Source organism: Rousettus aegyptiacus, unplaced genomic scaffold, assembly GCF_014176215.1.
Source record: "Rousettus aegyptiacus isolate mRouAeg1 unplaced genomic scaffold, mRouAeg1.p scaffold_m13_p_8, whole genome shotgun sequence".
NCBI lineage: Eukaryota > Metazoa > Chordata > Mammalia > Chiroptera > Pteropodidae > Rousettus > Rousettus aegyptiacus.
In genome coordinates this window covers 31,450,229-31,464,001 of record NW_023416311.1, presented here as the reverse complement: position 1 = coordinate 31,464,001, position 13,773 = coordinate 31,450,229, and positions in this window count along the sequence as shown.

Sequence of the window (13,773 nt, the reverse complement as noted above, 5' to 3'; positions counted from 1 at the left end):
AAAGTTGAAGCAAAGGAAATTCAGTCGAGTGTGTGCTGTACTTGGCATACAAGTAAAGATTGGAGTTAAGGCCAGTGAGGGAGGTCCATTACTTGGCTTGAGTATTGAAAAATTTCTTTGTAATTGCTCTCTGCTGTAGGTCATTTTCTTTTTTTTATTAAAAAACTGTTTCAACCATGTTCTTACACCCCAGCAGGTCTATGACAAACATAATTATATGCATTAATAGTATCTATTAACTGAAAAGAAAGAATGGTTACAGAATTCTTCATTTTATGCTTGAGTCAAATTCAAACGATCAGCTCCACTTAGAAGATAAATGTATCTTAATCCTTATTCATATGTGCATGGTGAACTGTGATGGAGAGCAAGTAGGCAGTACCCATAGTACCTCTGTCTGGTTGTCAGATCTCCTGTTAAGGGTATGGTTCACCACTGGAATGGCAGTCTTCTTGTGGCTTACCCAGAGGAGAAGGGGCAGTGATGGAGGTGGAAGGCTGTAAGCTATTTTATAATAATTTCTAGTAGGAAGGGGTTAGGAAGTGCCTCACTTATTAGAATCCTCCCCTATTACAACTAGCAACATTTTTAATGACTCCATGTCTATTTGAGAACTAGAAATCCTATTTATAATTGTGGATTATTACACCTGAAGATTATAAAAAAGAAAATTTGGTGTTATTTAGAAATATGTGCACATGTATATTCATCACATAAGCCATCTGTGATGATGGCAGAGAAGGCATAGATAAAAATGTTAAACCCAAGTTGAAGACTAAGCTGATATTCAGAGGGATCATTTATGGGGGAGGACCAGAAATTCAGAGCAGAAAGGTGAGCAGAAAAAGTACCCATGCTCAGTCCACGAGCTGGCAGAGACAGTGTACGAACCTTACCAAAACCATCCCATGTCTCAGTGACATCCAACTGAGTGGGTACAAAGCTCCCAGAATGGCCCCACGCTGGAATGTTTTCACAGCCTGCTCCCATCTAGGGGTTCTGTGGAAGACAGCCCTATTGCTGTTCTAGGTTCAAAGATCTAGGACAATTTGGAACCCAGTTGCCACCAATGAGGAGCGCCCTCCTGCACCAGAGCCAGGGGAGGCAGCCAGCCACCAGAGAGAAAATACTTGGTCTTGTGCTGTACCCTTCTATCTTTTCCTTTGTGTCTTCCTTCTGTCCTACAGGGCTGGGAAAGAACCAGAAAGAAGTTTCTGTCTTTTCTTTCTTTTTTTTTACTTAGGTAACCCTCCCCTTTCTCCCGACGCATACTAAAGAGCATACTAAAGAACGTAAAATCTTTACGTCTCCATTGCCTTAGGACTGTTCTCTGCACAGAAATGGTTCTCTATGAATTTTGTTAAAATGAATCAGACCAGTAATAACTCTTACTGCGTGTGTAGTTCTGTCTACTTTACCTCCACACTAGTGACAATGCAGGGTAGTTTTGTGGTGTTTTCCACTTAAATGTCTATCTCTCTGCTTTTGCTTTTGAAGTTCAGGAAGAAGCTACTTCTTGCTGCTCTAGCTGAGGCCCTGCGTCCTGATTGATTATTTATCTGGCCACCGAGAAATGTTCATCTCAAGTAGGAGTGGCCATTTTTTTTTTTTTAGCGATCACAAAAGGCTGAGCCAGTATAAAGATTTCCTCAAAATATTTTAAATGCCAGTTTATTCAAGAAAGCAAATGGAAATAATGATGTTCTCTCCAGTGCAAATTCAAAGAACTACAAACTAAAGGAAATTAGGATATTTGAGGTGACATTTACCACTACTAAATTAGAAAACAACAACATGGTAATCAAATATGCTAATATATTTGTAGTGAACCTGATTTATTTTTACAGATGTCTTGGGAAGCAATATGACAATATTAATATCTACCAATAGGATTGGAGTGAGCACAACTTCACAATGTAAATGGTGGCCTTCCATGTAAAAGTGTTTATCTTGTAATCTTGGCTCCTGGGCTTTTTTCTAAGGGAAATAAGTCAAAAGAAGTTGAAAACTGTATGTGAAGGTGATGAAGACTTCTAGTGATGGTAATATTACAGACTTTGTTACCTGAAAACCTTCCCACAACAAATATCTTGAAATCATAGGCAAAATAAATATCAGTTAAAATAATCGGAGTTACATATATGACTAAATTTTAAAAATATGCATCAGCAAAAAAAAAAGTTCATGTAATACTGTATGACATTTAAGAGTAAAAATTAAATGCTGAATAATAGCACATATTGCTTTTGATACATACATCTATAGAAAAATGTAAGGTCGGCCAGTAATGATACCAAATGCACATTACTGATTACCTCGTAGAGGCAGCTGGGAGTACTTTATCAAGAATGGGCTTTCTACCACATCTTTACATTTTATTTCTCTTAAAAATAAAAGATCTGAAGCAATATGACCAACAAGATTTGACAAAGGTAGGTACATGTTAAAATATTTTAAAATGAAAAGATCTTCAGTCTAGTGTTTTAACAAAAATCAGAGACAACCTAAATGTTCAATAAATTTTGGAATGATTATATAGTTCATGCTGTTTAAATTTTACACAACATTCTGCAGTTGTTAAAAACAAGCATTTATAAGGCATATGGGTGTAATCACAATAGAGCTAGGCAGTTTTGTAAACACAGTCTCCATAGAGAAACTTATTCAAAGAAATATCACTCTGAAATCTAATAAATTATTAGAACTTCGATCTTCTAATCTAAATCTCTCAAACTGGTATTAAAAGCTCCTCCATTCCGAAAGCACAACAAAGGCTCTTAAGATTATCTTTCTGTATCTCTTATTCTTACTATTTTACAGGCAGGTTAGCCACCCAGGAAGTCTCTATCTCCTCTTTGCTCAACGTTTTTAACATGACTCCAAAAACAGTCCTATGCACTATCATTTCATTCCTTTCTCAGGTTCTGGATTTATTTAATTTTTCTATTTCCAGTACTCTGAGACTGTTCCAATATAAATCACTTAAGAATGTTCCAAAGCCTTTTATTCTACCTCCTCATCCATTGTCTCAATTCTGCAAATTAAAGGCCGTGGAACTGAACTGACAAAGTGGGAATTCTTAACTGGCAGAGGCAGGGAGTGCCCATGAATGTGCTATATTCTTAATTGATTTTTCCCGCTAGTAAAAATAAGTGAAATGTTTATAATCTATTGTTAGGCAAAGAAAGTTACACTATAAAATTTATGTTTACTATGACTTACCTATAGTTTCAAACTGAAATGAGTCCCCATTTCAGACAATAAGGTGGGCTGGGTGTTTGAATCAACCTTTTCAGTGGGGAAAAAAAGTAAAAATAGAAGAAAAAATGTAAAAAGTATTGGCGAGGATGTGGAGAAAAGGGAACCCTCACACACTGTTGATGGGATTACAAATTTGTACAGCTGCTATGGAAAACAGTATGAAAGTTTCTCAAAAAATTAAAAATAGATATAACTTTTGGCCCAGCAATTGCACTTCTGGGTATTTATCTAAAGAAAACCAAAACATTAATTTGTAAAGATCTATGCACCCCAATATTTATGGAAGCATAAATGGCTATTTACAATAGCCAAGATATGGAAGCAACCTAAATGCCCATCAACAGATAATTGGATAAAGAAATTATGGTTCATATATACAATGGAATATTACTCAGCTATTAAAAAAAAATGAAATCCTACCATTTGCAATAATATGGATGAACCTGGAGGTTATTATGCTGAGTGAAATAAGTCAGACAAAGATAAATACCATATGATTTCACTTTTATGTGGAATCTAAGGAACGAAAAGAATAAATTAATCAAAACCAGACACAAATATAGAGGACGGTCTGATGACGACCAGAGGAAGGGTGGTTGGGGGACTGTGAGAATGGGGTGAAGGGTTAAAGAAGTACAAATTAGTAGTCGATAGTTGGTCACGGGAATGGGGAGCATGGCAGAGGGAATGAAGTTACCATTAATATGATGGCTGGGTAAAGGGTCAGAGAAGGAGGGAGCAATTAGGGGGATCATTTTATGAACTATATAAATGTCTAACCAATGTACTGTATACTTGAAACTAATTTAAATAAATTAAAAAAAAGAAATAGCAACGAGCACACAAAAAAGTATTTTTTAAAAAAAACATCAAAGTGCTGAATAGTAAGGAGTTATTGGGCCAATAACTAAGTGAGGGTGGAAACTGAGAAAGATAAGTAGACCCCTGAAGGCATAGTGCCCAGAAAGCATTTTCCATATCTCTGCAACATGAGCTTCAGTTCTCAGGACCATTAAGGGCACGTGGGACGGCAGAATAAGTTCATGGCACACGCGAAGTAGGAATCTAGCAGAAGATCTCAGAAAACACTGAGACCTCAGAGGTTCACATTGTCACGTAAGGGTGATCTGGAAGTTAACCTGTCCAAACTGACTCTGGAGGAACACGCTGAGTAGAGTAAAGGAAAACAAACAAATAATCAAAAAGCAACCAATAACCAAAAGCTCATCTCTATAATGGTTTGCAACCAAAGCTTACTTTATCTTTGTGGTCCAAAAAACTTTATCTATTGGTTTAATTGATAATTACTCCAGAACAGAAATGCCCTGAGGTACGAGGAAGAAGCAATACTGATCTTCTTTGAAGGTATGTGCTTTATGCTATGCCTCATTGAATTCTCCTAAGCGATTTTCACAAGAAAGTTAAAAATCAACTAGACTTATTGTGATGGTTACTTTCATATGTCAACTTGACAGAACTAATAAAGGATGCCTAGATAGCTGATAAAACATTTCTGGGTGTGTCTGTGAGGATGTTTCTGGAAGAGATTAGCATTTAAACTACTTACGTGGGCAAGCATCATCCAACTCCTTGAAGGCCCAGATAGAACAAAAAAAAGGTGAAGGGAAGTTAAATTTTTGCTCTCTTTTCTTGATCTAGGAGGTCCATCTTCTGCCCTCATACAGTGAAGTTCCTGATTCTCTGTCTTTGGACTGGGACTGAATTATACAACTGTTTTTCTTGGTTCTCCAGCTTGCATTTAGCAAATTGTAGGAGTTTGTGGCCTCCATAACTGCATGAGCCAATTACTATAATAAATCTTTTGGGGGGGGGGCGCAGAGGAGAGTAGGGGAGTAGGGAAGGAGTGGGGGGAAATGAGAGAGAGAGAGAGAGAGAGAGAGAGAGAGAGAGAGAGAGAGAGAGAGAGATTCTGTTTCTAGGGAGAACTCTGACTAATACACTCACCATAAGCAAGTATTTGCAGAAATAAAAGAGGAACAGACACACGAGCCACATACTGGAATTTTCAGACACAGAATATGAAAACTTTTGCTTACTTTATTAAACAAAATAAAAGGCAATCTAGAAAATATCTATGGGAATAGAAAGCTTTTAAAAACAGAGTTTTTTTTTTTTTAAACTAAACAGGACTTCTTGACTTAAATATATCTAACATTTTAAAAATTGGATAGTCAGATTCAACAACAGATTCAACATAGCTAAAGAGAGGATTGGAGGACTAGAATGTAGGTCAGACAAAGTTATTCAGAATGGAGAACAGAGAGACGAAGAAATGGAAAATATGAAAAAGATATGAGAGATGGAGGATAGAGTGAGACAGTCAAAATACATTTGTTAGGCATTCTCGAATAGGAGAAAGAATGACATGAGACAAAGGCAATGTCTGAGGTTAGAACCCAAATATTAAAATGCTCAAAAATAAGAAGGAGGATAAATAAAAAGAAATTCATTCATAGGTATTTAATAATAAGGCTGTAGAAAATCAAAGTAAAAAAAAAAGATTTTAAAAGTGGCAATAATTTGCAACGACATAGATGAACCTTGAGGGTGTTATGTTAAATGAAATAAGTCAGACGAAGAAGACAAATACTGTATGGTGTCACTTATATGTGAAATCTAAAAAAGTCAAACTCATAGCAACAGACACTAGAATGGCAGTTACCAGGAGCTGGGGGTGTAGAAATGAGGTATAGATCAAAAAATATAAATTTCTGTTTACAAGATGAATGAATTCAAGGGATCTAACGTACAGCAGGGTTACCATAGTTAACAATACTGTATCCTACACTTGGAAACTGGTAAGAGAGTAGATCTTAAATGTTCTCATCCCAATACTAATAACAACAACAACAAAAAAGGTAATTATATGAGGCGATGGATGTGTTAACTAACCTTATGGCAATTATTTCACGGTATATGTGTATCAAATTATCGTATCGTAAACACTAAACTTACATAATGTGCTCTGTCATTGTCTCAATAAAGCTGGAAAAATTGTTCGTAAAAATTAAAAGCTGCAAGAAAAATATTGATTACCTTGAAAGAAATAATGATTACCTTGAGAAGCTTGACAGCCAGCTTCTCAACAGCAGCAATAAAATTCAGAAGATAATAGAACATCTTTAATGTGTTAAGAAAAAATAAGTGCTAATCTAATATTCTATACACAGCAAAATATCTTTTAACAACAAGGGTGAAATAAAGACATTTGTAGACAAGTAAAAATTGAGTTTTGCATCAGCAACCCTCACGAGAAAAAATTCCAAATTTTGTATTTGAGGTAGAAATAAAGTGAATCGAGAAATAATGGATATAAAAATAAATTAAGAGAAAAGAAATGGCTACTATATGAATAAATCTTAGTAAGTGTTGACCAAATAAAGCAGCATCTTGTGTGCGCGCGTGTGTGTGTGTGTGTGTGTGTGTTTAAATAAGACAGAGTTTAAATAAACAATTTAAATAAAAATTTGGGTCATTTCCAAATTAAAAGAGTGAAAAATAGTATGGAAAATACTCAAGCAATCCCCAGAAAGTCAAGAACAGATTTAAAAAAAAAAACAAAAAAACTCTTTATAGAAGAGCAGGAACAAATAGAAAACATAAAGATTCAATTATGCTAAATCTAAATGAATTGCATCCTGCAATTAAGAGAAAAAAGAATGCTTGCTTGGATACACAAAATCCCCAACCATATGTTGTTTAACAAGAAACATACCTAAATCATAAAGATAAATAATGGTCGGAAGCAAAAGGGTGGAAGAGAGTACACTTGGTAAGGTCTAAAGAATAGATGATCAGTGTGGCTACCTTACTATCGGACAAAAGAAATTTTCAGGCATAAAGCATTACTAAAAAATAAAGCAGGTTGTTTTTAAATGAAAAAATGTTCCTTTTCAAGAGAGATAAAGTAATTTAAAATTTACAGGCATTTAATAACATATTTTCATGATATATAAAGTAAAGATTGACAGTCCTCCCAGGAGAATAGACAGATCCAAAATCATAGTAGATTTTCACACACCTCTCTATAACTGATAGATAGGACAGAAAACTGCAAGGAAATGTGCAAAGAAGAAAATACTGGTGGCATAATGCTTGATTATTTTTCTTTACCACACAATTTTTAGAATGGCTATTATCAAAAAGACAAGAAATAAGTATTAGTAAGGATGTAGAGAAAAGGGAACCCTGGTGTACTAATAGTGGAATTGTAAATTGGTGTAGCCACTATGGAAAAATATATGTAGTTTCCTCAAAAAGTTGGAAATAGAACTACCATAAAATCCGGCAATTTCACTTCTGGGTATTTATCTGAAGAAAATGAAAACACTATATTGAAAAGGTATCTGTACCCACATGCTCACTGTTGCATTATTTTCAATAGCCAGGATATAGAAACAACCATATTGCCCATTAATAGATGAATAGATAAAGATTATACATATATATATATGCATATATATGCATACATGCATGCATACATATACACACATATACACACACGATATGTGTGTGTGTATAGTGTGTGTATCCCACACATAATGGGATATCATGCAGCCATTAAAAAAAAAAGGAACATTGACATTCATGACAACATGGATGGACCTCGAGGGCATCATGCTAAGTGAAATAAGTCAGACAGAGAAAGACAAATACTATATAATCCCTCTTATATGTGGATCTAAAAAACAAACAAAAAAACAAACAAACAAAAAAATCATAGATATAGAGAACAGATTGGTAGTTGCCAGAGGAATCGGGTGGGAGATGGGAGAAATAGGTGAATGGGGTCAAAAGGAAAATAAATAAAACAATTTCCCCTAATTTAACTTTACAATTACCATTGAACAAGAAACAGAGGAGCCGCAGTGAGTCTGGTTTTGTGTCCTGGGGGACTCTGTACAAGTTGAGGTCGCCTATCTGTTCCTAAACTTCTTGGTGCCTTCGAGTGATTATGAGCAGCAGAGGGGGAGGAAAAAATGAGTGGACCAGGTGTTAACAGCATTTTTTCCAAATGTTCCCCTTCCTGCTTTCTCCGATAACTTTCGTTTTGGAAAGTCCTTGAGGCTGCTCTCAAGTAAACCAAGCTGCCTCCATCTACCTCGAGAGTGCCATGGGCTCTGTCCACTTTGATTCTGATTCCAGGAGGAAAATGACCCTGAAAGGAGCTGGCATCTTCCGTGGTGGAGGTAAACACACTTCCAAAGATGTGAAACATCCCACATCTAAGTTCTAAGTCATTTTGCTTCCTGTCTAGGATGTAAAAAAGAGCCCTTGTTCTCTGGGGTGGGGTGGGGGTGGGGTGCAGTTTATCCCTGCATGAGGTAAAGGCATCTTATATTTTATTGTCTGTACAGAATGAACTGTCACCTCCCAGATTATTAAACAGGAGTCTTACAGTCTTACTTAGTATCAGAGGAACACACCCAGGGGCTGGAAGAGTTCGCCAGAGACTGAATTAACAGCAAGTGTGGAAGAGGGCCATTCCAGGATGAAAGATGTTTCCCAGTGCCGAGTGAGGTGATGGAAAAATAAAAAGCCAGACAAGTATGTACCCGAATGCAGAAAGGATACCTCTTCTCCAACTTCACGTACTACCTAGGGCTTGCTTTTGCAAAGCGCCTTTCAGACCAACTGTTTCCAAAACCACTTTACAGTTAACAAAAAAGCTTTGTATTAGTCATTTGTTGGTGTGCAGTAATAAATCATGGTAGAGGCAGGGGGAAAAAATTACATTCAGGAGGTGACGCTGCTGACAACCGTCTGTATGGTGAGGACAGGTTGAAGATCTGGTGTGGGGGCACAGTGGGGCTGACCTAGCTCATTGATTCAGTCTTTCAAGGTCTCATGCAGCTCTGTCAAAGCAGGGTAACTATTTTTTAAGCAGCAGCCACAAAGGTTGGCTTCTCAATATTTCTCAGACTACTTCAACCCCCCGTGCCCCCTGCCTGTCCAATTTGCAAGGCAAAAATACTAAACCACACACAAATTGCTACTCATTAGGTCACTTTTAAATATAACTGAATTGAGGGTGAAAGGTTAAAAACAGATACACAAGATACAAAATTCGGGAGGAGAGGAAATTTGACTAAATTTAGCCAAGACTCATACTCAACCTCAGCCACCTTTAGACCTCAACAAGGGTTTTCCAAACAGTGAACCTCTGTAAAACAGTTTATTCTGGAAGCCAGAATAGAAACTGAAGTATCAATTTTATAAGGTAGAAGAGAAAAGTTTTCTCCCTCATTCTTAACATGTTAAGAGAAAGCAAGTTCTCTTCGGTGATTGTAAATGGAAACAGTAGATGGCGATGTTGCCCTTATTTTCGGGGAGGGGGCACAGCTGATAGAAGCTGTTGTTAAATGTTTCAGTTGTGTTAGGACCGTACATACTATATTCCACTCGAAGCTAAAGCCTTTCCCTCAACTTTTAATGAGCTTTTTATACTTTTCTCAGTATCGAAGTTGTACTTTTATATCGCAAGTTATGACAGGTGTAGGGTAGGAATTTATGCTAACCCCAGGTCATTCGTTCTGACCTCCTAAAATACTCATCAAAGGAGGCAGTCAAGAGCGGACAAAAATCTATTGAATTACCAGTTTTGAAAAAAGTACTGTGGATATTTGTTTGGAAGAAATGGCAGACAAATTTCAGAGTTGATATACTTCCAGAATAGCAAATTTCAGAAACTGATAGTTAGAAAAGCAATGGCAATAATATTACATATATATTCACCACTTATTGAGTGGTTGCTATGAGCCAGGGTAAATGTGCCAAATATTTTACATGTCTGCTATGATGTAATTCTCAGAAAAATCTATGATAGGTGTCATGACTCCCATTTTACAGATGACATCACATTCTCAGAAAGTTTAAGGACTTTTCCTGAAGTTTTATAGTTAGTCACCAGACTGGCCGGAATTCAGTTTTAAGCTTGACTTTTTACTGGCTTCCTTGAACTATAAAAATAATTTCTCTCACTTGTCTAAAGCCAGTCAAGATAAAGGCAAGTTTTCTGTTTCCAGAATGAACCTTCGAAATTTAGATATGAGATATATACATTTCAGAAAGGGGGAATATGTATGCATGCTTTAATTTTCTTTATTAAAAATGGGCAAAAATATATATAGAGAGAAGTATTTAACTGTAATAAACTGGCCTAATGTGGCCTCATCTTATTTTAAAAAGATGGGGAATAAAGAAGCCTGTGGGGTTAGAGGAAATATATAGTTTTTTAATTTTAGGAACTTCTGTATGCTACCCAAAATAATCAGATTGTGTGTTTGTGTTTTAATGCCTATATTATATATATGTATTATATATAATATAGTGTTATTAAAAGAGAAGCATTGAGACTTTTCAGTCCATATGCCATTGGGATATTATTTATTTTTGAATGCCTATATTATATTATATATATAGTATATACAATATACTATACTATATTATATTGTATAGTATAATACTATATATTATACAATATACTATACTATACAATATAATATAGTATATACAATATAATATATATTATATATTATATTATATATATAATATAGGCATTCAAAAATAAATAATATGCCAATGGCATATGAACCGAAGTCTGAATGCTTCTCTTTTAATAACACTATGGCCAATTCAAAAGAGCTATGTGGTGCAAAAATAAGTTTTCACACACTGCCATCTCATAAATATATAAAAATCTTCCCTGACCGTTCTACCCTTAAATATAAGTTTATTTCAAGGAAACGCTTTTCCCACAGCGGCACCAGGCAGGAACTTTTTCTTATTGGCAAACCGCTGATTGATGCAGTCCACAATGATGCATGGCGTGAGAACCATGCTTGCTCCCTTCCCCCACTGGGAGGTCATGGGTAACAGCGGGTAAGCCCGCAGCCAGGACAAGGAGATGCTCCCAGAGCCTCCGCAGTACAGAATGCTTGTGCCTCCTCTGTGAAGTCAAAGAAAGAACCAACCAAAGCCTTTTGAAATGTCAACACCACAGTAAAGAATTCCCTGAGTAAGTACTTGTGGAGTTAGTTACACCTCAGATAAGCACAACGAGCAAAGTATAAAAAAGCCCTTTAAAAGTTGCCTTTGGAATATCTTGACTTTGAGAACTTAATTCAGAAAAACAGAAGAGGCAGAAAAAAATCTGCCAGTCTGGTTTCCAGTTGGGGTTTGCTCACACCTTTTGATGTGAAGTCAAGGCCAACCAAACACTCCACATCTCCTTTAATTTGCTTCAGGACAGTTTGTGAGTCTTTATGGGAAAGGGGACGAATCTGGGTGAATATGAATTCCTCGCCTGATTTAAGAGTCCAGGCCCACCCCTCACGTTTACAAGGTCAGGCTCAAGAGTACAAATGAAAGACTTGTATCCTATTTTCTCATTTTAACATTATAAATCAAGCTAGAAACTATCGAATAAAATATGTTATATCATTCTAAGTTGACAAATATACCTTCTTAATGGCTTGAAAGGAATCTGGATTCTCAGAGCTGTCAAGGTTCTGTCCCAGCACATCGACATTGAGGGGAAGCTAACTCCTGGCTGCCCGAGACCTTACGTGCATGTGTGTGGACACCCCAGTCCGCACATTTCCATGTTCTGTCCAGTCTCCTTACAAACAGCTGCCCCTTGCCCACCCCCCGCCCCAACCCTGCCAGGGCTTTTGAAGTGCTATTTGGAGGAAGGACCCAGAGAAGAAGCTGGTGCTTCTTCTAGAAGCTGTCCAGGGCCAGTGAGAAATGCGGAGGACCACATGTGAGTTGGGGTGAGGATTCTAGGTCATCATGCTCCCTTGACCCTGCAGACTTTCCGCTCCATGGAGAGGGGCACAGCAAAGGATGGCCAGGGCAACACACACAAAACATGGGGCCTGATGTGTGACAGCATGGATGGATTTTGAGATCATCATGCTAAGCGAAATAAGTCAGAAAAGGCTAAGAACCATATGATTTTGCTCATATGTGAGATATAAAACTAAAAGCAATGAACAAACAAGACAAACAAATAAATATTCATAGACACAGACAGCAGTGTAGTGGTTACCAGAGGGAAAGAAGGGAGGGAAGAGGAAGAAAGGGTAAAGGGGGTGTAATATATGGTGACAGAAGGAGATTTTTGACTTTGGGTGGTGAACACTGCAATATACAGTTGATATATCATTGAATTATATACTTGAAACTTACATAATTTTATTAACCATTGTCCCCTCCAATAAATGTAATAAAAATAAATAAAAACAGAAGAGCATCGTCCATCCTCCTGCCTCTTCGCCCCCCCCCCCCCCCAAAATGCAAAACAAAAACGTATGGCCTGGCTGGAACCCTCTTGAATGGATCTAAATCCACCAAGTGTGAGATGCTTCCTGATTGGTCAAAAGTATCCGCAAAGGTCAGCTTTCTCTGTAGAAAAGGAGGTCATGAGAGAAGACAGATCAAGAACAGGAAAGGAAAGAAGGAAGAAGAGTCCAGAGATCGTCTCTCCACAGAGGCGAGATCAGAGCAAGACGATGACATTGCGTGGCTCAGGCAGAGGACGTCAGGATGCGCCAAGCGGCTTGAAGAAAGGCTTTGACTTCGGAACTGTGGACCTGGAATTTTAGAAATTAGGAAAATATGTGCATCTTTTAGAAGTATTACCACTAAAATAAATAGTAAAACAAAACAAAACAAACAAACAAACAGCACCACAGGAGTTAGGCTTTGGCACTGGAACTATCAATTACAATCATGTTACTACTTCAAGTTGTGAGGGACAGAGATGCTCAGGCTCCGTCAGCTACATGTGGTGGGAAGGATGTCTGGAATGGCTTACGCCACCCCACAGTGAGGCCTCTTGAGGAGCTGCACTGTTTTCACTTACCTAGGTTCCAGCTGGACCAGGGTGCTTCTGGTCTCATTTCTACAGGCGGCCATTGCATACACACCCCCACTCTGAGGCCTCGGCCTCTCCCTTCCACCACTTGGCAGTTCTGCTCCTCAGTAGGACCCATATGTGACTCTAACTGGATTGTCTTTATCCACCATGAAACTCACTGTTGGGACACAAAATCTGGTCAGGTCCTTCCCGGCACCTTGGTTCAGGTGGCAACTATTGACTGAGGTGCCAAGCACTTCAAATCCACCCCAGCTGAGGTGATGGGCCATTTGACCTGCGGCTGGTTGGTGTAGCCCTCAGACTCACACCTGACCTCACTGTCCAAGGATGGCTGCATGAAGCAACCCAGGCTAGTCCAGACCTGAGGCCAGTGAGTTGTGAAGGTCGGTGGCTTACTGCTCTTCTAAAACAAGGCAAACCTTGCCCGCGATGTCTTTTAAAGCTCAGCGAAAGGCAGAAAATGCAGAGAAAATGATTGAACAGAAGGGGAGGCATCACGGCGGCTGAACATTTATTGATGTTCTGCTTCGGCTTCCTGCTCTATGAAACGAAACGTTTGGGTGTAGTGGTCCCCAGGTCCTCTCGGGGAGCACATTTCTCTGATTTGA